This window comes from Anomaloglossus baeobatrachus, chromosome 3, assembly GCF_048569485.1.
Source record: "Anomaloglossus baeobatrachus isolate aAnoBae1 chromosome 3, aAnoBae1.hap1, whole genome shotgun sequence".
Lineage (NCBI taxonomy): Eukaryota > Metazoa > Chordata > Amphibia > Anura > Aromobatidae > Anomaloglossus > Anomaloglossus baeobatrachus.
This window is the reverse complement of record NC_134355.1, coordinates 223,554,252-223,576,014: the sequence shown is the minus strand read 5'-3', so window position 1 is coordinate 223,576,014 and position 21,763 is coordinate 223,554,252. Positions and strand designations below refer to the sequence as shown.

Genomic DNA, 21,763 nt, shown 5'->3' with positions numbered 1-21,763 from the left:
ACATAAAATTTCTATAAAATACATTTAAGTTTGGTGAAGGTAAAAATCACGTAGAAAATATTATGGCGTATGAAAACTTTTTCAAGGCACTGTATATAGGCAAGAGTATTGGGACACACCTTAATCATTTTGATTCAGTCTTTGTTCTACAGGTATATAATATACAGTCCTGTAGAAGGAGGTGTCACCCAATAATATGTGTATATGTATTATTTATATTGTATAAATATATACAGTGTATATACAGTATATACATATATATAGTGTGACGACGTGGGCCCCGAGTGTGTGGGGAACCATGCGTCAGGTAGCGGTATTGAGGCACACAGGAACACTTTGTCACTTAAACAATCTAGGTGATTTATTCAGATCCTCATAAACCACACCGTATAACGGGCCACAGCCACTCTCCCCGCAGGACAACAATGTCTCACTGTCGGTTTCAACCGCCGAGTGTCCATACAGTTCATTCTCTGGTATCACCCAGTCCACATCCCCTTTTCTTAGGATTACCTGTCAGTCGCTTTGCAGGTTTCTATGTAGGCTCGACGTCCAGGGAGAATCTCTCACTGGGCTCACTAACCTGGTCCTCGGACCAGCTCCGTTCGACGGCACCTGCTGTCAGGCCAGAGCCCCAGTAGACTCTGCAACTCCCTGGACTCTCATAGCCCCTTGCTGTCTCAGCATGCACATGATCTCCTGACAATGTGCTTTCAGCAAGATGGCTCCCACCTACTCACAGCCTGATTAAAACCCATTAGACACACCGATGTATGGGAGGCATGTGGATGGTCAGTACCGCCCATCACCTCTGACCATCTCATGAACCCAGCCCTGAATACATACTGCAATCCTCATGGAACTACAAGTCCCAGAGAAACATTCCAGGTTCAGATCGCAGAAGCCCTCCGCCTCTGCGGCACATACCGGTCATTCACAACAATGCTGGTTGCTACATCACATACCCCCCTCCTCTGTTCACACTTGTAGGGTTGAACACTTGTCAACGAGCAGGGTCCCTGAAACAGGGCATCCAAGCTACCATGCACTACCAGTCGAAAGGGCCTTCTCAGTCGACTATGAGCATCCGCTCCTGAGACACCATCTGTCACTGTCCCCAACCATTTAGGGAACAATGCACCATCAAACTTCGTCATCTCCCAATGTATGTAAAGCGCTGTGGAATTAATAGCGCTATATAAATGAATAAAATTATTATTATTATCTCACGTTTTGGAGTCATAACTTTGGTAGACCCACTCCACCCCCGCCAATTGAGACTGTTGTGTGTGCCCCTTGTCCCTTTCCAGTCTTGGGCTTCAGCTCTGAATATACAGTCCGTCCCTTTAACCAGACCCTTCTCAGTGAACCCTCTTCTCGGATATGCCCCCTGGTCAGACCTGTCTCTCCATGACTGCCTCCAATGGTCACAGTGTGGTAGGGAGACTTTCAGCACTGAGCCGATAGAAGATTCGCCATAACTAGACCCTTCGCATTGTCTTTTTGCAGATCTATTTTGGGCTCTTCTTCTAGGGCATCTTCGTCTGTCTCTTTGATTTTGCACTCTCTCATTAACTTCTGTGGCTAAAGACATGTCATTCCTTTCATTCTGTCCGTTGCATTTTGTCTCAAAGGACTTGGACCCTTCAGAGTCTGCGCTATAGCCTGATGAACACCTAGGACCTCTATGACCTTGGCTCCTTTCACTAAAGGACCTGTTTCCTCTGTCACTCGTGGCAACACGTTCACCAGCTGGACCATACTTTTCTGGGCCCCTTGCCTGTAGGTTGTCCCCACCTCATGCCAACTTGACAGAGTTGCTCGGCAATCTTCTGTCTTTCCAGATTCAACTGTCTCAGTTCTCCAAAGTACCCCAGGCGGTATTCCAAGAGAACTCGTACGTTTTCAATACAGTCCTGGGTTCCCACAATGATAAATGGAACTCTGCCACCCCCATGCCAGCAGCCAACGCTGCTCAGGCCCGGACCTTCCGGTGGGTGGCTCGAGGGTCTCTGGACCCGGGGGTCTCGCGGACACGCCGAATAAATGGGGGTCTCTATCCTTCTCTCTGCACTGTTTGTGTAAGGTGGACTTTCCTAGTGTGAAACTCACTGGATGTGGCCTAAGGAGCCGTGCCCGCAGACACTGGCCCATGGGATCTATGGGCCCTGGCGGTGACCTCTTATCCCTATCGGTGGGCTGTTGTCTTCTATGAGGGACTTTGGGTGGGACAGGACCTCCAGTCCTGGCCCCAATCGGTGAATTAACCAGTCCGCTTATTTCCGGTTCTGGCTTCAGGATCCGAGTAACCCCCTTGTGCTACAGTTTCCAGGTCGGGTCCCCTTGTCGGTACCGGCGGGCTACAACCCAGTCCCGGTCCACTTCGGTTCTCCCGAGAAGTCTTCCCGTCTCCTGCTGACGGAGACCACCGCCTGCCTCCTAGTCAGTGGCACCAGGGCTCCAACCCTGGCGCCGTTCAACTTGAACTTTCCTGCTGGAGCTAACCTTAGCTCCAGCCCACACTCCTCTATGAACTGAACTACAGACAGAACTGTTTGTTTTCCCACCCCGGGCTGTCTAGACCCCTGGGTGGGGGGGTCCCAACCGCCTGGTCACGCCCACTGGTGTGTCTATCTTTCCCTAAGGGGGGGTGACTAGGCTTTTCTGGTTGACTGAGTGTTTCCTAGTGAGGGAACGGTGTAGTGCGGGGGCCTATTTGTGACTGCCTGGTTTTGCCAGGGCATCACATTCCCCCTTGGTTAAATACAGACCGTCCGCGGGCTGTCCGACCACCACCATTTATTGAACTGGAAAAGATAAAAAGATGAACAGTTTACAAGTATAATAACATATTTACAATCAAGCATATTTTGTTTTCTTCCCTTACGGGAGGCATGTTACTTTAACGTTGCACATATAAAACTGGGACGGGACGGACCGGGTCCTTCTCACCTCTCCCACCCAAAACAACCTAGCCCTGATTCCACCACTAAAACACAGGTTGGCACCCCTTGCCCAAGTCCAGGGTAGGTCCGGGTGTTGCCCAAACGGGCCAGGTAAAAAGTTCCTTACCCGGAAGTTCTTTTTCAAGGGCCCCACGTCCAGGGGACCCCTGACTCGGAGGGTAGTCACCGGTTTTGCTGGTGACAGGGCCTCGGCCTACTCTACCGCAGGCCCACCCTCCAATCAGCCTCTCCAGAGACTGCGGCTTGGTGAGAAGGTTGGTCGAGGGCTATTTACAAAACCCAATAGTTTATGGGCTGGCTCACAAGTTCTAAGCCATTGTCTTTGTTTTAGCTAAAATACGGGAACAACAGATGGTCCCAACGGGGACTTTGCAGGGGAGGTAGCCGGGAACCGCTACCTAACACTCTAATCTTCATCATCGGGACTAGAAGGTGGCGGAGAGGGGTGGGTGTGCAGCTGGGTGCCCATTCTCGCCCATTCTCACCCTCCTGCTGACATCGAGGGCAAACCACCCCCTCTCTCCGCAGTGCCGGGTGTATGTCACAAGCTCTCCAGGCTCTAGGTCCCGTCCGGGTGGCCAACTGGCAGATGAGCGGCAACGTCCCTCCGGGACACAAATATTTCGGCCTCCATGCCCTGCTCATATATGAAACCCCAACCCTTTTGGGGGTTAAAGTGCCGGACCTGTCCTTCATACGCCAGGCCCCTCACCCGGAAAGTGGCATTCCTCAGGTTATCTTTCTCAGTGTAGGTTCGGGACAGGACCTCCGCCTTCCATTTTTCCCGGGCGGCAATCTCTTTCCCCAGCTGGCGCCGCTGCCGCTCCCAGTACATCTGCCTGCTCTGGGTCAACCTGCGCGGAGGCTAGGCCCAGCCGGAGTCCCTCCGTGCCGACTATGACTGGCACCTTTGGCAATGGGGGACCCCGCTGTGACGTGGTCCACTCTGCTGCCTTGCAGCTACATCCTGCTGCGCCTCAGCCAAGGCCGGGAGTCTAGGAGCGGCCAGCATTGCTTGCGGTGCTGGCTTCCGGTCGAGGACCGCCTCCGGTGTGGCCAGGCAGACTGCCCGGGCCGTTGTCATCTCAGGCGCTGCGTCCTCCGAGACCGGGATTGATGTTGGGTTCAGGACCAGACGGGTCACCTTCCGGGCATTGGTCTGGCATGGAGCCGGGATGGGTGCCGGGGCGGTGACGGGCTTGCTGCTGGCAGCTTCTGCTGGCTGGTCCTCGCGGGCCGGCGGAACGGGTACCGTTGCCGGTGCTGATGGCAGCGGACCGAGCGGGGTGTCAGCAACAGGTACGGGCGGCAAGGGAGAGGGTACGCATCTTTATGCATTATCTGATTAATTTTTTGGAAATCCACACACATTCTCATGGTGCCATCCTTCTTCTTTACCAAGACCAACGGAGCTGCCCAGGGACTACAACTATCACGGATGACCTCCTTCATGTTGGAGATGAGGTAACCGAGTCGTCCCCCTGGATAGTTTTCTGGGGGAGATACATCGACGATGTATTTATCATCTGGTCTGGAAGTACTCAATCCTTCGAAGATTTCGTGAGACGACTCAACATAAACAATCTGGGATTAAAATTTACATGTGAAGTTGGTATTGACAAAATATCCTTTTTGGACATTTTTATTAAAAAAGGGGTGAATGGCCTGTTGGATACCACACTTTTTAGGAAACCGAGTGCCACTAATAGTTTTTTGAAATGGGAGAGCCATCATCCCCTAAATCTGAGAAAAGGGATCCCGAAGGGACAATTTTTGCGTATACGCAGAAATTGTTCAAATGAGGAGGAATTCAATAGACAAGCAGTACAACTTGGCAGGCGGTTTTCCGATCGGGGGTACCCTAAAAAAACTATTGACATAGCCTTTTCCCAAGCAGCCCAGACTGAGAGACATAGTCTATTAAATATGACTAAAAGTAAGGAGGCAGAGAACAAGACTTGTCTCATTGCAACGTATGATGATCAGCACTCTCAAGTGATGAGGATCTTAAGGAATCATTGGGGTATCCTCAGACAAGATAAAGATATAGAGGATACAATTCATTCCTTTCCCTCGGTAACATTTAGGAGGGGCTGCAATATTCGGGACCGTCTGGTTAAAAGCCATTACGTCCCTCCAGAAATCAGTGGGATTAGCTGGCTGACACAAAGAGATCACGGTACTTTTAAGTGCCGCTCTTGCAAATTCTGTAACTATATTGATCCATCTAAGGAGTTTAAAAGTGTGACGACTGGCAGGATATACAAGAATCGTACTTTCGCGAACTGCCATACCCAAGGGGTCATTTACCTCTTTACCTGTAGCTGCCCGAAAAATTATGTAGGGAAAACGAAACGACAACTGCGAGTCAGAATAGGAGAGCACCTGGGGGATATTCGTAACAAAAGGGACACGCCAATAGCTAGGCATATGAATGAGGAACATAATGGTCGGTATGATGATGTGAGGTTTAAATCCATTGAATCTGTCCCAGAACCGGAGAGAAAAGGGGATTGGGACAAGATTTTGTTACAGAGAGAGGCTAGGTGGATTTTTTGGATGGAGTCCGTGTATCCGGATGGCTTGAATGAACATATAAGCTACACTTGCTTCATTTAATTTGATAAAAGTATTTTCAACCATACCTTTAAATACATTTGGCCCGTAGTAGGCCTGGAATGAACTCAATGTCCACCATAATCTTGGGGATTGGACATCACTATCGATGGTTATATAAAAATATGACACAATCAGGTAGCCAGTGTTTTAACTGTGACTGCCTATTTGTTGCTTCTGGGTTTTGAATACTGTTACCTGCTTTTGGTTTATGACTGCTTTGAATGGACAGCTTAATTGACTTAGAATGTTTTCTCTGTAATGCCCCGAAAATCATGGCTGCACTATCAGTACCCTTTGTATAAAGATATGTATTAGTACCTGATCAATATGATGGGTTTACATTTGTTGTTATGGTTAAGTATGCCTGCTTTCTATATGCGTCATGTTCTGTGTGTCCCCTCCCACATTGGGACCGTACGCCCCTTGTATATTAGTGGGACACGGCAGGTGCCTAAACCTATCATACGGCATCATGTATGGGATCCCAGCACACGCGCGTAATGACTGGATCGCGCGTGCACATTACTGTTAGCCTCTGCTTTTCCTATCATTCTGAGAGATGCGATTGAAATTATGCGCATGCGCGGATTGTCTGTGCATGCGCAGTGGCTAGGAACGCTCTGTCATACGGAACCATTCCTCTCAGTCTTGTACCCGGTGGGAACCTTTTTTCCTTGCTGCGATCCCCGGAAATGATGGTGGGGGAGTGGCCGGATAGCTGTCTTTTGGCGCGAAATGTGATATTTAAAAGCCGGCTGGGGCTGCTAGTGGTTAAGCAGACACCTGCACTGGATACACATCGCTACCCAGGTGATACTAACTGACCAGGTATGTTACAGTAAAGTGCTTACTTGCCGTGTTGTTATGTTAAGCTATACACTGCTGATAGTTGATATGAGGGGATTGAGCCGGGTTATACCTCTTTTCCTAGGCATTACGGAGGTGTTGTGCTTCTTCCAGGATCAGGACTTTTTTTGAGGTATGTGTGGCACCTCTGATAGTTTATAAGGTTGTCCTCCTTACTGTGTTGATGGCCCCTGTTTTGGGGCGTTGGTATTCACACACTCGTATACCATATATATATATATGTATATTTTTTTTCAAAGGGATACTGTTTCCTGTGGACATACAGTTAGGTCCAGAAATATTTGGACAGTGACACAATTTTCGCGAGTTGGGCTCTGCATGCCAGCACATTGGATTTGAAATGAAACCTCTACAACAGAATTCAAGTGCAGATTGTAACGTTTAATTTGAAGGTTTGAACAAAAATATCTGATAGAAATTGTAGGAATTGTACACAATTCTTTACAAACACTCCACATTTTAGGAGGTCAAAAGTAATTGGACAAATAAACCAAACCCAAACAAAATATTTTTATTTTCAATATTTTGTTGCAAATCCTTTGGAGGCAATCACTGCCTTAAGTCTGGAACCCATGGACATCACCAAACGCTGGGTTTCCTCCTTCTTAATGCTTTGCCAGGCCTTTACAGCCGCAGCCTTCAGGTCTTGCTTGTTTGTGGGTCTTTCCGTCTTAAGTCTGGATTTGAGCAAGTGAAATGCATGCTCAATTGGGTTAAGATCTGGTGATTGACTTGGCCATTGCAGAATGTTCCACTTTTTTGCACTCATGAACTCCTGGGTAGCTTTGGCTGTATGCTTTGGGTCATTGTCCATCTGTACTATGAAGCGCCGTCCGATCAACTTTGCGGCATTTGGCTGAATCTGGGCTGAAAGTATATCTCTGTACACTTCAGAATTCATCCGGCTACTCTTGTCTGCTGTTATGTCATCAATAAACACAAGTGACCCAGTGCCATTGAAAGCCATGCATGCCCATGCCATCACGTTGCCTCCACCATGTTTTACAGAGGATGTGGTGTGCCTTGGATCATGTGCTGTTCCCTTTCTTCTCCAAACTTTTTTCTTCCCATCATTCTGGTACAGGTTGATCTTTGTCTCATCTGTCCATAGAATACTTTTCCAGAACTGAGCTGGCTTCATGAGGTGTTTTTCAGCAAATTTAACTCTGGCCTGTCTATTTTTGGAATTGATAAATGGTTTGCATCTAGATGTGAACCCTTTGTATTTACTTTCATGGAGTCTTCTCTTTACTGTTGACATAGAGACAGATACACCTACTTCACTGAGAGTGTTCTGGACTTCAGTTGATGTTGTGAATGGGTTCTTCTTTACCAAAGAAAGTATGCGGCGATCATCCACCACTGTTGTCATCCGTGGACGCCCAGGCCTTTTTGAGTTCCCAAGCTCACCAGTCAATTCCTTTTTTCTTAGAATGTACCCGACTGTTGATTTTTCTACTCCAAGCATGTCTGCTATCTCTCTGATGGATTTTTTCTTTTTTTTTCAGCCTCAGGATGTTCTGCTTCACCTCAATTGAGAGTTCCTTAGACCGCATGTTGTCTGGTCACAGCAACAGCTTCCAAATGCAAAACCACACACCTGTAATCAACCCCAGACCTTTTAACTACTTCATTGATTACAGGTTAACGAGGGAAACGCCTTCAGAGTTAATTGCAGCCCTTAGAGTCCCTTGTCCAATTACTTTTGGTCCCTTGAAAAAGAGGAGGCTATGCATTACAGAGCTATGATTCCTAAACCCTTTCTCCGATTCGGATGTGAAAACTCTCATATTGCAGCTGGGAGTGTGCACTTTCAGCCCATATTATATATATAATTGTATTTCTGAACATGTTTTTGTAAACAGCTAAAATAACAAAACTTGTGTCACTGTCCAAATATTTCTGGCCCTGACTGTATTTACTATCACACATGCGAATGAGCCTGCACTGCGGGATGTGTCCTCAGATGTGCTGACATCTACCTTTACTTAGACCAGGTATCTGTTTAGACATGTACTGTCTTTGCATATATGCACGTGGTTTGTTTACGGTTTCTTATCTCGATTATTTAAACTGTCAGGTACAGCTGAATGGATTTTTGTGGTTGCCTTGACATAGGTCCATAAACATCCACATCAGATATATGGATTTACGTGCATGTGTGGGTGTGTGTATATTTATATACACTTTTTTATTTCTAAAGAAAGTACGGAGTCTTGATATGTATACCTTGATTAATTTTTTGTAGACTTCAGCTGCACATATGGCTGTGCTTGGACCTCGGGATAGCTCTCAGATATGTTGAGGGATATATATATACTCTTGGTCTTCTCTATCAGGTATATATGTCTATTTAGATGTGTGGGCTTATTTTATGTCCTGGAGGGATGGAGCTACAGATACCTTGTTCGTATTTATATATATGTATGTATATTTTGTATTGTTTGTATTATTAGATGCATTGTCCTGGTCTAATCCCTGGAGGAGGAATTTATTAACAGTAAAATTCCTTGGTATTTATCCATTATTACTGGTCAGTACTGTCCTTTTTTCTTTATCCATATTTTGATGTAACTATGGACCTCTAGAGTTGGTAACAGTATGTTTATTCTATATTATGTTTATGTTTTAGGTTGTAGCTGTGATATAAATGTCAAGGATCTATGCTGCCATACCCCTGATGAGCCCTATTGACTTGATAAGAGGGCGAAACGCGTAGGGTGCATCCTGGATAAATGCAACAACAGTTTTTTTATGATCCTTATTTCCTCTTGACTGATAGTCGACTGAGAACCTCCCCCATATAGAATTTATGACATCTATTGACAGAAATTTATTATCTTGACTAAACTAAAGTCACACACTATCTTTATGGGTCTGATTTTGGGTGTTTCACCTTACCCACGTCTAAATTAGGACACACGGTATTCTCCTAGTGTGAGTGGAGGGCTGTTATAGGACTCAAGCCAACGAGGAATGGGGGCGTCAGTAAACTTTAGGACGCCGACCCCTGTATGACAGGAAGGGTGAGGAGTAGAGTGTATTGATTCCCACCTTTCTTCTCATCACTTATTTTAATATGTGTACCTTGTTTGTGGCATATATGTGAATAAAAATGGTTTTTTAGGTAATTCAGTCTTTTTGGTTTATGGATTAATATAATTACCTTGATATCCTATTCGGTTTTTGGCTCCTTCATGTTCCTCAACATGTCTTTGGCACACTGTTAATGTGCAGGTGGAATCGGCCTATACCTCTCCTTGATAGGTGGATGTGTGCCGGTGGGAATATGGTGCTGAACCCCCTTGATGCTCCCGAAATCTAACGGGTGTTTACTGAATACCGGCTCATACTCTTGCACTACCCGGTACACCCCTTCCCCTGTGATGTGTAGGTGTGGATTCGGTGTCGACATGTAACTCCCGGCACCACTCTTCTAACTGTTTGGATTAGGTATCACTGCCTGGCTGTGATGTGGTGATAGTGGAGCTTGCTGCATGGATGGCGTCTGCGCCTACAGTGAATAATTTAGCAATGCTCTCTGCAGTTCATCACTTTCACGGGCAGTCGTCCTTTCTTGACATCAATCACCCCTCTGGCTGCCATTACTGTGGGCCAATTCTCGGAAGGCAGAGGCTCCACCACTGCCGGTAATCCTGTCCACGGGGACCCACTGCTACTCTGCACCAAATCATCATTTCACTCCACGGAGGCACCACTAGAGGCGCTACATCCATCATTCGCACGCCACCAATCTCTCCACCTGACATGTTCACCTGTTGCCACTGCAGGAGAGCCCGGATTTCACGTTGCAGAGCCCTCTGCTGGCCTCCCCCTGCTGTAATAGACAGTTGTTGCAATAGGTGCAGCACTTCCCCCATGCAGTTTTCAATGAAGTTGGTCCCTAGGACCATTTTGGGGTTACGGTCGCTGGGGTCATTCTGTACCACAATTAACACTTGATGTTTCAGCTCCACCCGCCCCACCTTGAAGGTCACCTCCTTAAACCCCACTTGGGTCATAGGGAGTCAATAAGCTGCAATGATGGTCAAACTGGCGTCCGGGGGAGAGAGCTCACTGTCAGACCAGTATTGCTTGTACAGTATATAGAGAATAGACGCTACCTGCGAACCGGTGTCAAGAAGGGAGTAGGTCGGGATACCATCCACAGCAAGGGAGATGATGGGGCGACCTCCAACGTATCGATCACGCAAGTCAGCTGGGCCTTGAGGATCTATTCCTGAGGATTGGCCCTTGGCCTCAGGGGTTGCTCGTTTAAAGGACACCGGCAGGAGTAGTGACCAGTCTTGTTGCACTTGTAGCAGATGGGTGGTCCATACCGGCTGTCGTTGTTCCTCCTGCGCTGCATCCGCGGGACATCCTCCGGGCTGTCAGCGAGCTGTATCTTCTTAGCTTAGCTTTCGATGGCAGCTGCAAGGAGGCGAGAATCCTGGCGACGTCATCACTCAGGCGCTGGACTTGCGACGACAGGTCCTTCGGAGTCTCGGCTGCCGTTGCGGGAGCCGGCAGGGCCAACAAAGAGGCGGCTACCGAGACGGGAGCAGTGTCAGCCAGCCAAGATGGTGGATTGGGGGCACTAGCATCGGCCAGCTGTAGCGCTTTAATGGCCCAATCTTTCAGGACTGCAAAGCTCAAGTCCGGGTGCTCTAGAGACCACAGCCGTAGTTGCTTACGGTCTTCGGCGGACCCCAGCTCCTGCAGGAACTGTTCCACCAGCATTTTATTGCTTTCAGCCTCATTAATAGGGTCCACCTGCTTCAGTGTGCGTAGGGCCGTCTGCAGCCTTAAGGCGTAGTCCCAAATACTGTCCTGTGGCGCTGCCGGCAGTTGTAAAAGTGCATCCGCAGCTCGGCTTCGGTACGAGTCTCAAAAGCAACCTGCAGTTTGTAAAAAATGGCGGTTACCGAAACCCGGTCGGTGTCTGCCCAAGTCTCCACCTACTACTCAGCGGCGCCGGTCAGCTGCCCGAGTACCACAGATGCATGCTGCTTGCCAGTCATGGCATACAAATCGAGGATTGTACAGATTTTCTTCCTGAACATCTGCAGGGCGTCAGGCTTCTCATTAGAGATGAGTGAGCCTCTAGAGGCTCGAGTTCGGTTCGGTTCGTTGAACGGAGACCGCGTTCGAGTTCGGTCCGGCGAGTCGTTCGACGAACCTCTCGAACCCCATAGAACACAATGGGAGGCAATCACAAACACATAAAAACACAAAGAAAACACCTTCAAAGGTGTCCAAAGGTGACAAACAACTCCCAAGACAACACAAACACATGGAAAGTGACAAGGACATATACTCATGCGAAAACAAAACAGCTGGATGAGGAAAAAGAGGAGGAGACACAGATATAGGCATGGCATGCCCTTTTAAAATCATGTAAAACACCGCAAGGGGACTCCAAGCAGAGTCTCTCTTTTTTCCAAAAATTGGGCCCCACAGGCACCACTTCAGTGGCATCACTTGTGCCCCAGTTGCAAACTTGACAGGTACATTTGCATCAAGCACATTCCAAAATACGCCAGCCTTAACTGTCCCCGGGATGACACCGGGGTAGGTAGCAAAGTCTTGGCTGATCCATGATTTGTTCATCTTGGATCATTTTTAAAAGCACAGCAAGCAAGCGGACTCCAAGCGGAGTCTCCCTTTTTTCCAAAAATTGGGCCACACAGACACCACTTCAGTGGCATCACTTGTGCCCTAGTTGCAAACTGGATGTTTTGATTTGCATCAAGCACATTCCAAAATACGCCAGCCTTAACTGTCCCCGGGATAACACCGGGGTAGGTAGCAAAGTCTTGGCTGATCCATGATTTGTTCATCTTGAATCATTTTTAAAAACACAACAAGCAAGCGGACTCCAAGCAGTGTCTCCCTTTTTTCCAAAAATTGGGCCACACACACCACTTCAGTGGCATCACTTGTGCCCCAGTTGCAAACTGGACATGTTGATTTGCATCAAGCACATTCAAAAATACGACAGCCTTTACTCTCCCCAGGATGACACAGGGGTAGTAAAGTCCTTGCGGATCCATGACTTGTTAATCTTGATGAACGTTAGTCTGTCCACATTGTCACTGGACAGATGCGTGCGCTTATCTGTCAGCACACACCCAGCAGCACTGAAGACACATTCAGAGACAACACTGGGTGTGGGACACGACAAGATCTCCAAGGCGTAAGTAACGAGCTCAGGCCATTTTTCAAGATTGGAAGCCCAAAATGAGCAAGGCTCCATGTGCAAAGTCATGGCATCGATGTTCATTTGGAGATACTCCTGTATCATCCTCTCCAGCCGTTGACTATGTATCAGACTTCTTGTCTCTTGTGGCCTTGCATTGGATGGTCTAAAAAAATTATGAAACGATTCCATAAAATTGTTGTTACCAGCACCAGATACGGTGTTGCTGGTACGGTTTGACTGATAATAACGAGACAGTCCCATGCTTGGCAAGTTACAACTGGGAGATTCACTCCGTGCACCACTGGTGTTTGGTGGAAAAGCCGAGATAAGACTGACTAACAGCTTCTGCTGATACTCCTGCATACGTGCGTCCCTTTCTATGGCTGGAATTATTTCGCCAAATTTGGACTTGTACCGGGGACCTAATAGTGTGGCAACCTAGTAGTCATCATTACTTCTAATTTTGACAATCTGAGGGTCATGTTGTAGGTAGTGCAGCAAGAAGGCGCTCATGTGTCTTGCGCATCCATGGGGACCAAGTCCTCGCTGTGTTTGTGGCGGAGAGGTGATAACCGTGCTTTCTTCCTCTGATATCTCCCCCCCAACCTCGTTCAACCGAAATTTGACCAAGGTGTCCCTCATCTGCTGAGTCTTCCATGTCCATCGAGAGTTCGTCCTCCATTTCTTCCTGGTCTCCTGCACCTTCCTCAACATTTTGGCTGCTTCCATGCGCCCTTGTTAATCCCTCTCCCCCACCGTCCCATGCCTGCCGCCTTGGTGACGATGAACGTCTGAACCTTGTGGATGTTGGTATCCCTTGCGCATATGAATCCTCCTGTACTTTCTCCCCTTCCTCTTGTCCCACCCCCTGACTCCGAATAGTGTTTAGCGTGTACACCAGCATGTAAATGACTGGAATTGTCATGCTGATAATGGCATTGTCAGCGCTAAACATATTCGTCGCCATGTCGAAACTGTGCAGAAGGGTGCATAAATCCTTGATCTGAGACCACTCCATCAGCGTGATCTGCCCCACCTCTGCATCTCGTTGGCCCAGGCTATATGTCATAACGTATTGCACCAGGGCTCGGCAGTGCTGCCACAGTCCCTGTAACATGTGGAGAGTCGAATTCCAGCGTGTCGGCACATCACATTTCAGGCGATGAACAGGCAGGCCGAAAGACTTCTGGAGCAATGCAAGTCTGTCAGCTGAGGCGGTTGAACGGCGGAAGTGAGCAGAGAGTGACCAAGCCCTGTGCAGAAGCCCATCTAGACCGGGATAGTGGGTTAAAAATTGCTGGACAACAAGGTTCAACACGTGAGCCATACAAGGCACGTGTGTCACCTTGGCCCGGCGAAGGGCATCACCTAGGTTTGCAGCATTGTCGCACACGGCCTTACTTGGCTGCAGGTTGAGTGGAGACAACCATTTACGAAACTCGCTCGCAAGAGCTGATCACAACTCCTCCGCTGTGTGACTCTTAAGGCCGCTTTACACGCTGCAATATCGTGACCGATATCGCTAGCATGGGTACCCGCCCCCATCGGTTGTGCGACACGGGAAAATCACTGCCTGTGGCACACAACATCGCCCAGACCCGTCACACTACTTACCTGCCTAGCGACGTCGCTGTGACTGGCGAACCGCCTCCTTTTCTATGGGGGCGGTTTGATCAGCATCACAGCGACGTCACAGCTGCGTCACTGAACCGCCGCCCAATAGAAGCGGAGGGGCGGAGATGAGCGGGACGAACATCCCGCCCACCTCCTTCCTTCCGCATTGCGGGCAGGAGGCAGGTAAGGAGAGGTTCCTCGTTCCTGCAGCGCCACACGTACCGATGTGTGCTGCCGCAGGAACGAGTAACAAAAACTTCGTTACTGCTGCAGCAACGATATTTGAGAATGGACCCCCATGTCACCGATGAGCGATTTTGCACGTTTTTGCAACGATGCAAAATCGCTCATAGGTGTCACACACAACGAGATCGCTACAGCGACCGGATGTGCGTCACAAAATCCGTGACCCCAACGAGATCGCTGTAGCGATCTTGTAGCGTGTAAAGCCCGCTTTATTTCCAAGATATTTCAAGGTAAAGACCGCCTGATGCCTTTGAGCTCTGCTGCCAGCATAGTAAGGAGGTGTGCGGGATTCCTTGTGCGCAGTTACAATGCGGGTGGCCTGACCAGACAGGCTTGGGGCGGAGGTGGAGGACCCAGACGAGGTTGAGGAGGCAGAAGCAGTGGAGGAACTTCTACATAAAGAGGATTGACGCACAAGTCGTGGGGACGGCAAGACTTGTTCAGCAGACCCTTCTCCATCTACAGTTAGGTCCAGAAATATTTGGACAGTGACACAATTTTTGCGAGTTGGGCTCTGCATGCCACCACATTGGATTTGAAATGAAACCTCTACAACAGAATTCATGTGCAGATTGTAACGTTTTATTTGAAGGTTTGAACAAAAATATCTGATAGAAATTGTAGGAATTGTACACATTTCTTTACAAACACTCCACATTTTAGGAGGTCAAAAGTAATTTGACAAATAAACCAAACCCAAACAAAATATTTTTATTTTCAATATTTTGTTGCGAATCCTTTGGAGGCAATCATTGCCTTAAGTCTGGAACCATGGACATCACCAAACGCTGAGTTTCCTCCTTCTTAATGCTTTGCCAGGCCTTTACAGCCGCAGCCTTCAGGTCTTACTTGTTTGTGGGTCTTTCCGTCTTAAGTCTGGATTTGAGCAAGTGAAATGCATGCTCAATTGGGTTAAGATCTGGTGATTGACTTGGCCATTGCAGAATGTTCCACTTTTTTGCACTCATGAACTCCTGGGTAGCTTTGGCTGTATGCTTGGGGTCATTGTCCATCTGTACTATGAAGCGCCGTCCGATCAACTTTGCGGCATTTGGCTGAATCTGGGCTGAAAGTATATCCCGGTACACTTCAGAATTCATCCGGCTACTCTTGTCTGCTGTTATGTCATCAATAAACACAAGTGACCCAGTGCCATTGAAAGCCACACATGCCCATGCCATCACGTTGCCTCCACCATGTTTTACAGAGGATGTGGTGTGCCTTGGATCATGTGCCGTTCCCTTTCATCTCCAAACTTTTTTCTTCCCATCATTCTGGTACAGGTTGATCTTTGTCTCATCTGTCCATAGAATACTTTTCCAGAACTGAGCTGGCTTCATGAGGTGTTTTTCAGCAAATTTAACTCTGGCCTGTCTATTTTTGGAATTGATGAATGGTTTGCATCTAGATGTGAACCCTTTGTATTTACTTTCTCGGAGTCTTCTCTTTACTGTTGACTTAGAGACAGATACACCTACTTCACTGAGAGTGTTCTGGACTTCAGTTGATGTTGTGAACGGGTTCTTCTTCACCAAAAAAAGTATGCGGCGATCATCCACCACTGTTGTCATCCGTGGACGCCCAGGCCTTTTTGAGTTCCCAAGCTCACCAGTCAATTCCTTTTTTCTTAGAATGTACCCGACTGTTGATTTTTCTACTCCAAGCATGTCTGCTATCTCTGTGATGGATTTTTTCTTTTTTTTTCAGCCTCAGGATGTTCTGCTTCACCTCAATTGAGAGTTCCTTAGACCGCATGTTGTCTGGTCACAGCAACAGCTTCCAAATGCAAAACCACACACCTGTAATCAACCCCAGACCTTTTAACTACTTCATTGATTACAGGTTAACGAGGGAAACGCCTTCAGAGTTAATTGCAGCCCTTAGAGTCCCTTGTCCAATTACTTTTGGTCCCTTGAAAAAGAGGAGGCTATGCATTACAGAGCTATGATTCCTAAACCCTTTCTCCGATTTGGATGTGAAAACTCTCATATTGCAGCTGGGAGTGTGCACTTTCAGCCCATATTATATATATAATTGTATTTCTGAACATGTTTTTGTAAACAGCTAAAATAACAAAATTTGTGTCACTGTCCAAATATTTCTGGCCCTGACTGTATCACCATAGTTACCCAGTGCCCAGTCAGCAACATGTAACGCCCCTGTCCATGCTTACTGGTCCAAGTATCGGTGGTGAAATGCACCCGGTCACACACAGAGTTTCTCAAGGAAGCGGTGATGTTGTGTGCGACATGCTGGTTTAGCGCAGACACACCTTTCTTGGTGAAGTAGTGGCGACTGGGCATCTGGTACTGGGGCACTGCAACGGACAAAAGGTCTCGGAAATCCACCAGGCGGAAAAGCAGCATTTCGGTAGCCAAGAGCTTACAGAGGGATAGAGTCAACCTCTTAGCTTTGTCATGGCTCGGAGGAAATGGCCTTTTATTTGTCCATATCTGAGGGACAGAGATCTGGCTGCTGTGTGGAAACGGTGGTGAGTAAGGTGTCCCTGGAAAACTGCAGGTCTGTGCAGGAGGAGACATGATTTTGCCTTCATCCAAAGTTGGTGCTCTCGATGTCTGAGAGAGCTCTACACCAGCACTTGTTTCCCCTTCCAAACCAACTGACGACCTGCCAAGCAAACTGCCTTTTGCGGTTAAAGTGGTGGAAGGTCTGCGTGGAAAAACAGGTGTGACAGCTGTCCCCACAGTCATAGAAGATGAAGAGCGTGCGGAGGAACTTGAAGGGGCAGACGGTATTTGGCCCGCTCCACTAGGCCGCATTGCAGCATGGTGAGCTTCCCACTGGGACTTATGCTTGTTATTCATGTGACGATTCATGGAAGAAGTGGTCAAACTGGTGAGGTTTTGGCCTCTACTTATAGATTGCTGACAAATTTTACAGATCATATGATTTGGGAGATCCTTTGCAAGGTCAAAAAAGGACCAGGCTAAACAAGGCTTAGAGGCCATGCGACCTGCAGAGCCACCCCGACTTGTGCTCAGAGGCAGAGTTGTAGCTGAGGATGCAGTTGTAGACGTGCTTCCAGTACTCCGACTCTGTCCAGGAAGGTGCAAGGTAACTTCGTCGTCAGTTGCATCCTCCTCCACTGCCTCTGGTGACCTCCTCGAGTGCCTGACTGTGGGTTGACAGTATCTAGAACTTCATCACCAAGCGTTGTGTTTGCACTCCCCTCGCCCTCAAACCTAACCTCTTCCTGCCCTGACTAAATAGTTAAGTTGTCATCCCAATCTGGTATCTGCGTCCAACAGATTCCCAACAGGTGTTACAAATTGGGAATGAGGGTCTACATTATGCTCAGAATTTTGGTCATCAGGGCCTGAATCTGACTCACAAAGCTTCTGGGAATCACTGCAGACCATTTCCTGGTCTGTACTCACTGTAGCTTGGGAGCAGACCTCTGATTCCAAGGCTCTAGTGTGACTGAACAGCTCTGCAGACTCATCCATCTCTGTTACACCATACTCTGCAGGGCGGGTGGAGACATGAGAGCTGGGAGAAAGCAAGTGTGATTGGGATGACAACTCAGAGGACTGTTGTTTTTTGGATGTTGAAGTTGAGGTGGAGGAGAGGGCACTTGTTGGAGCACTTGAGATCCATTCAAGCATGTTCTTTTTTTTGTGCATCATCTACCTTTGTTACAGTTGTTCGGTTCCGTAAAAAAGGGAGCACATTGGATTCTCCACGGAAAGTAGAAGACATATTACTTTTGCTGGAAGATGGCCTATCTTCAGCAGATGTTAATGTAGCTTTCCCACCTTCCTCACGGACACAAACTTTTTTTCCTTTTCCAACAACAAACCGCGTTCCCCCCGCACACTATGCGCTGAAATTTGATAATAGCGTGAATCACAGTGACTCACACTATTACAGTGAAAAGCCAGCTAGTAACTAGCTAGTCTTTTTGGTGATCGAACCGTTCTCGAAAGTAACTCGAACTGTCGAGTTTTTAGCAAAAAGTTCGAGTTCGATCTCGAGCACCCCCCAAAATCACTCGAACATGAAATTGGCGAACCTCGAACCTCACTCAACTCTACTTCCCATCATACTGGGGTAGCCAGGCAGCACACCGGGCACGTAAGGCAAGGAGGTCGGCATTACCTGGGTGACCGACGGGGCTACAGCTCCCCCCGCTCCTGTGACCAGAGTGGGAGCCACCACATTTCCGGCATCTGCCACATCTGTGGGCGCCGCCGCTTCAGCGGCCGGCGCCATTCCGTCATCAGGGTTAGGCGCAAACTTCTTCCCGCCGCTCCCCCTTGGCATTTTGCCAGCACTTCTTTCTGCGGCCTGTTAGTTTCGTTTTACAACTTCTCGCTCTCCGGCCGCGTTCCCAGGGGGCGTGGGTTCGGCTTTCACGCCCTTTTCTCGGGGAAGAAGACGCTGGACTGTAGTTTTCGCGCCCAAAATGGCGGCAAAAATGGCGACTTCTGAAAATTTTGCAACGGATTACCGCTGACTGTCCAATACAAGACACACTTCCACAAGTTTCGGGGTGTGCCGCCCCCATGCCAGCAGCCGGCGCTGCTCAGGCCCGGACCTTCTGGTGGGTGGCTCGAGGAACTCCGGACCCGGGGGTCTCGCGGACACGCCGAATCAATGGGGGGGGGGGCATAGATGTATGAGCTATGCCGTAATAAGTTCGTGACGCAACCCACGGTGTGTGGTGAGATGGGACACCACCGCTGCTGTTATGGGGCACCCGGGGGACATGTTGTGCAGCAAGTTATTAACCCCTCCGTGGGCAGGGATGGTGGCCCGGGACCTGGTGTCTCTGTGCAGGGGATAGCGACCGCAGGGAGTGTTGGTGTACTCACTGTTAATGAACCACACAAGTCTCTGGTAAGCCAAGGTGATGGTGGCTGGTGCCGTGGCCGGTTGCATTCAGGTCCCCCACCCGGTTGGTTGTCTCTATCCTTCTCTCTGCACTGTTTGTGTAAGGTGGACTTTCCTAGTGTAAAACTCAGGAGTCCGCACCTGGCTGGATGTGGCCTAAGGAGCCGTGCCCGCAGACGCTGGCCTGTGGGATCTATGGGCCCAGGCAGTGACCTTTTATCCCTTATCGGTGGGCTGTTGTCTTCTATAAGGGACTTGGGTGGGTCAGGACCTCTAGTCCTGGCCTCAATCGGTAAATTAACCAGTCCGCTTATTTCCAATTCTGGCTTCAGGGTCCGAGTACCCCCTTGTGCTACAGTTTCCGGGTCGGGTCCCCTTGTCGGTACCGGCAGGCTACAACTCTGTCCCTGTCCACTTCGGTTCTGCTGAACCATCTTCCCTTCTCCTGCTGACGGAGACCACCGTCTGCCTCCTAGCCAGTGGCACCAGGGCTCCAACCCTGGCGCCGTTCAACTTGAACTTTCCTGCTGGAGCTACCCTTAGCTCCAGCCCACACTTCTCTCCAAACTGAACTACAGACAGAACTGTTTGTTTTCCCGCCCCGAGCTAACTAGATGCCTGAGTGGGCGTGTCCCAACCACCTGGTCACACCCACTGGTGTGTCTATCTTTCACTAAGGGGTTGTGACTAGGGTTTTCTGGTTGGCTGAGTGTTTCTTAGTGAGGGAACAGTGTAATGCGGGGGCCTATTTGTGATTACCTGGTTTTGCCAGGGCGTCACAGAACCATTCCGACTTCACAGGATATCTGGGCTTCATTGTGTACATCAATTCTCACTCTTGTGACACTGGATTTATCAACCATCTCTTGAATGGCTCTTCCATTTCTTCCAATCAGCTTCTTGACAAGCTCTCTGGGCACTTGTGTGACCTCTTCCACAAACTCCAACAGCCTTCGAGCTGTCTTGACCGCTTCTGCAGCTTTTCCATAGATACGAAATGTTCCACTGTCTTCTTCCAATTGAACAACTGTAACACCTGGAACCTTCCTGGCTTGCTCAATATTACTTCTTAGCGCTCTTATTGCAAGCCCAATTAACGGTTTCTTTACCACCACTACTTCTTGAAACTCTGCTGCCAGCTGCTTCATACGCTCCAAGCATCTGGTGTCTTCTTCCTTCTTTGCAGTGATGAGCCACTTCGTATTAAGACACTGTAAGTGCATGTCACTCAGGATGGCCACTCGCTTCTTTGTGACATCACTTACAGAGCACACCACCAACTGATTAGTCTCTGCGGAAAAGTACACTTTACAGGCTCCTACTGCCTTCTGAAACCTCTCATGCACAGTCTCACTGGCACAGGCTTCTCTGAAGTCTTCTGGCACATCTATCAGGCACTTGAAAACTGGTCTGCTTCCTTTACTTTTAAGGACACTAGACCATTCCTGGGGTCTTTTGCATCCATCCATATTCTTCAACATAGGCTCCATTTCTTGAGTTAGTCCCTCCTCAGATTCAGCTAAACCTCAGAGCCTTTGTGTTGCTTACTCTTAGTTGAGTCAATCTTCATGTCTGCCATCTTGGTCTTACCATCTGAGAGAGTCAAGCTCTCAGCTCCTGATGAGACCTCTGGCCCAGACTTCACCTTTTCCTCAGAGGCTCTTTTCACTTCTACAGCACCAGCTGTGTCTTAGGACTAGAGTTGAGCGATGCTCGAGTCGAACGGTTCGCCAATTTCAAATTCGAGTGATTTTGGGGGGTGTTCGAGTCGTTCGACGAACTGAAACGATTTGCTTAAAGCTTGGCAGTTCAAGTTACCATTCGAGAACAGTTCGATCACCAAAAGCGTGGCTTTTCACACTATGTGCGCAAGTTCGTATCTGCATGCGTCCTGCATCCCCAGCACAATCCCTCTCTCTTTCCTACTCACCGATCACGGGCGCGGTGCTGCACGACTGTCACAAAGCTCCGGAGGCTTTTCCTCTTTTGAAAATGGCTGCCGCTTCATTATTCAATCAGGTATTCCCTGCTTTCCCCGCCCACCGGTGCCCATGATTGGTTGCAGTCAGACACGCCCCCACGATGAGCGACAGCTGTCTCACTGCAACCAATCACAGCCGCCGGCGGGCGGCTCTCTATCGTGCAGTAAAATAAATAAATAATAATAATAAAAAAAAATGCGGTTCCCCCCATATTTGATACCAGCCAGGATAAAGCCACACGGCTGGAGGCTGGTATTGTCAGGATGGAGAGCGCCACGTTATGGGGAGCCCACCACCCTAACAATATCCCCCAGCAGCCACCCAGAATTGCCACATCCATTAGATGCGACAGTCTCGGGACTCTACCCAGCTCATCCCGAATTGCCCTGGTTCGGTGGCAATCGGAGTAATAA

General features: G+C 48.6%; 1 protein-coding gene and 1 pseudogene across 3 annotated transcripts in view; both read right to left on the bottom strand.

Annotated features, from left to right (window-relative positions):
• LYST (lysosomal trafficking regulator) overlaps nucleotides 1-21,763 on the bottom strand; it is a 1,763,279-nt gene that overhangs the window by 31,449 nt on the left and 1,710,067 nt on the right. The window lies entirely within an intron of this gene.
• LOC142295812 (RNA-binding protein fxr1 pseudogene) lies at nucleotides 1,746-20,858 on the bottom strand (annotated as a pseudogene).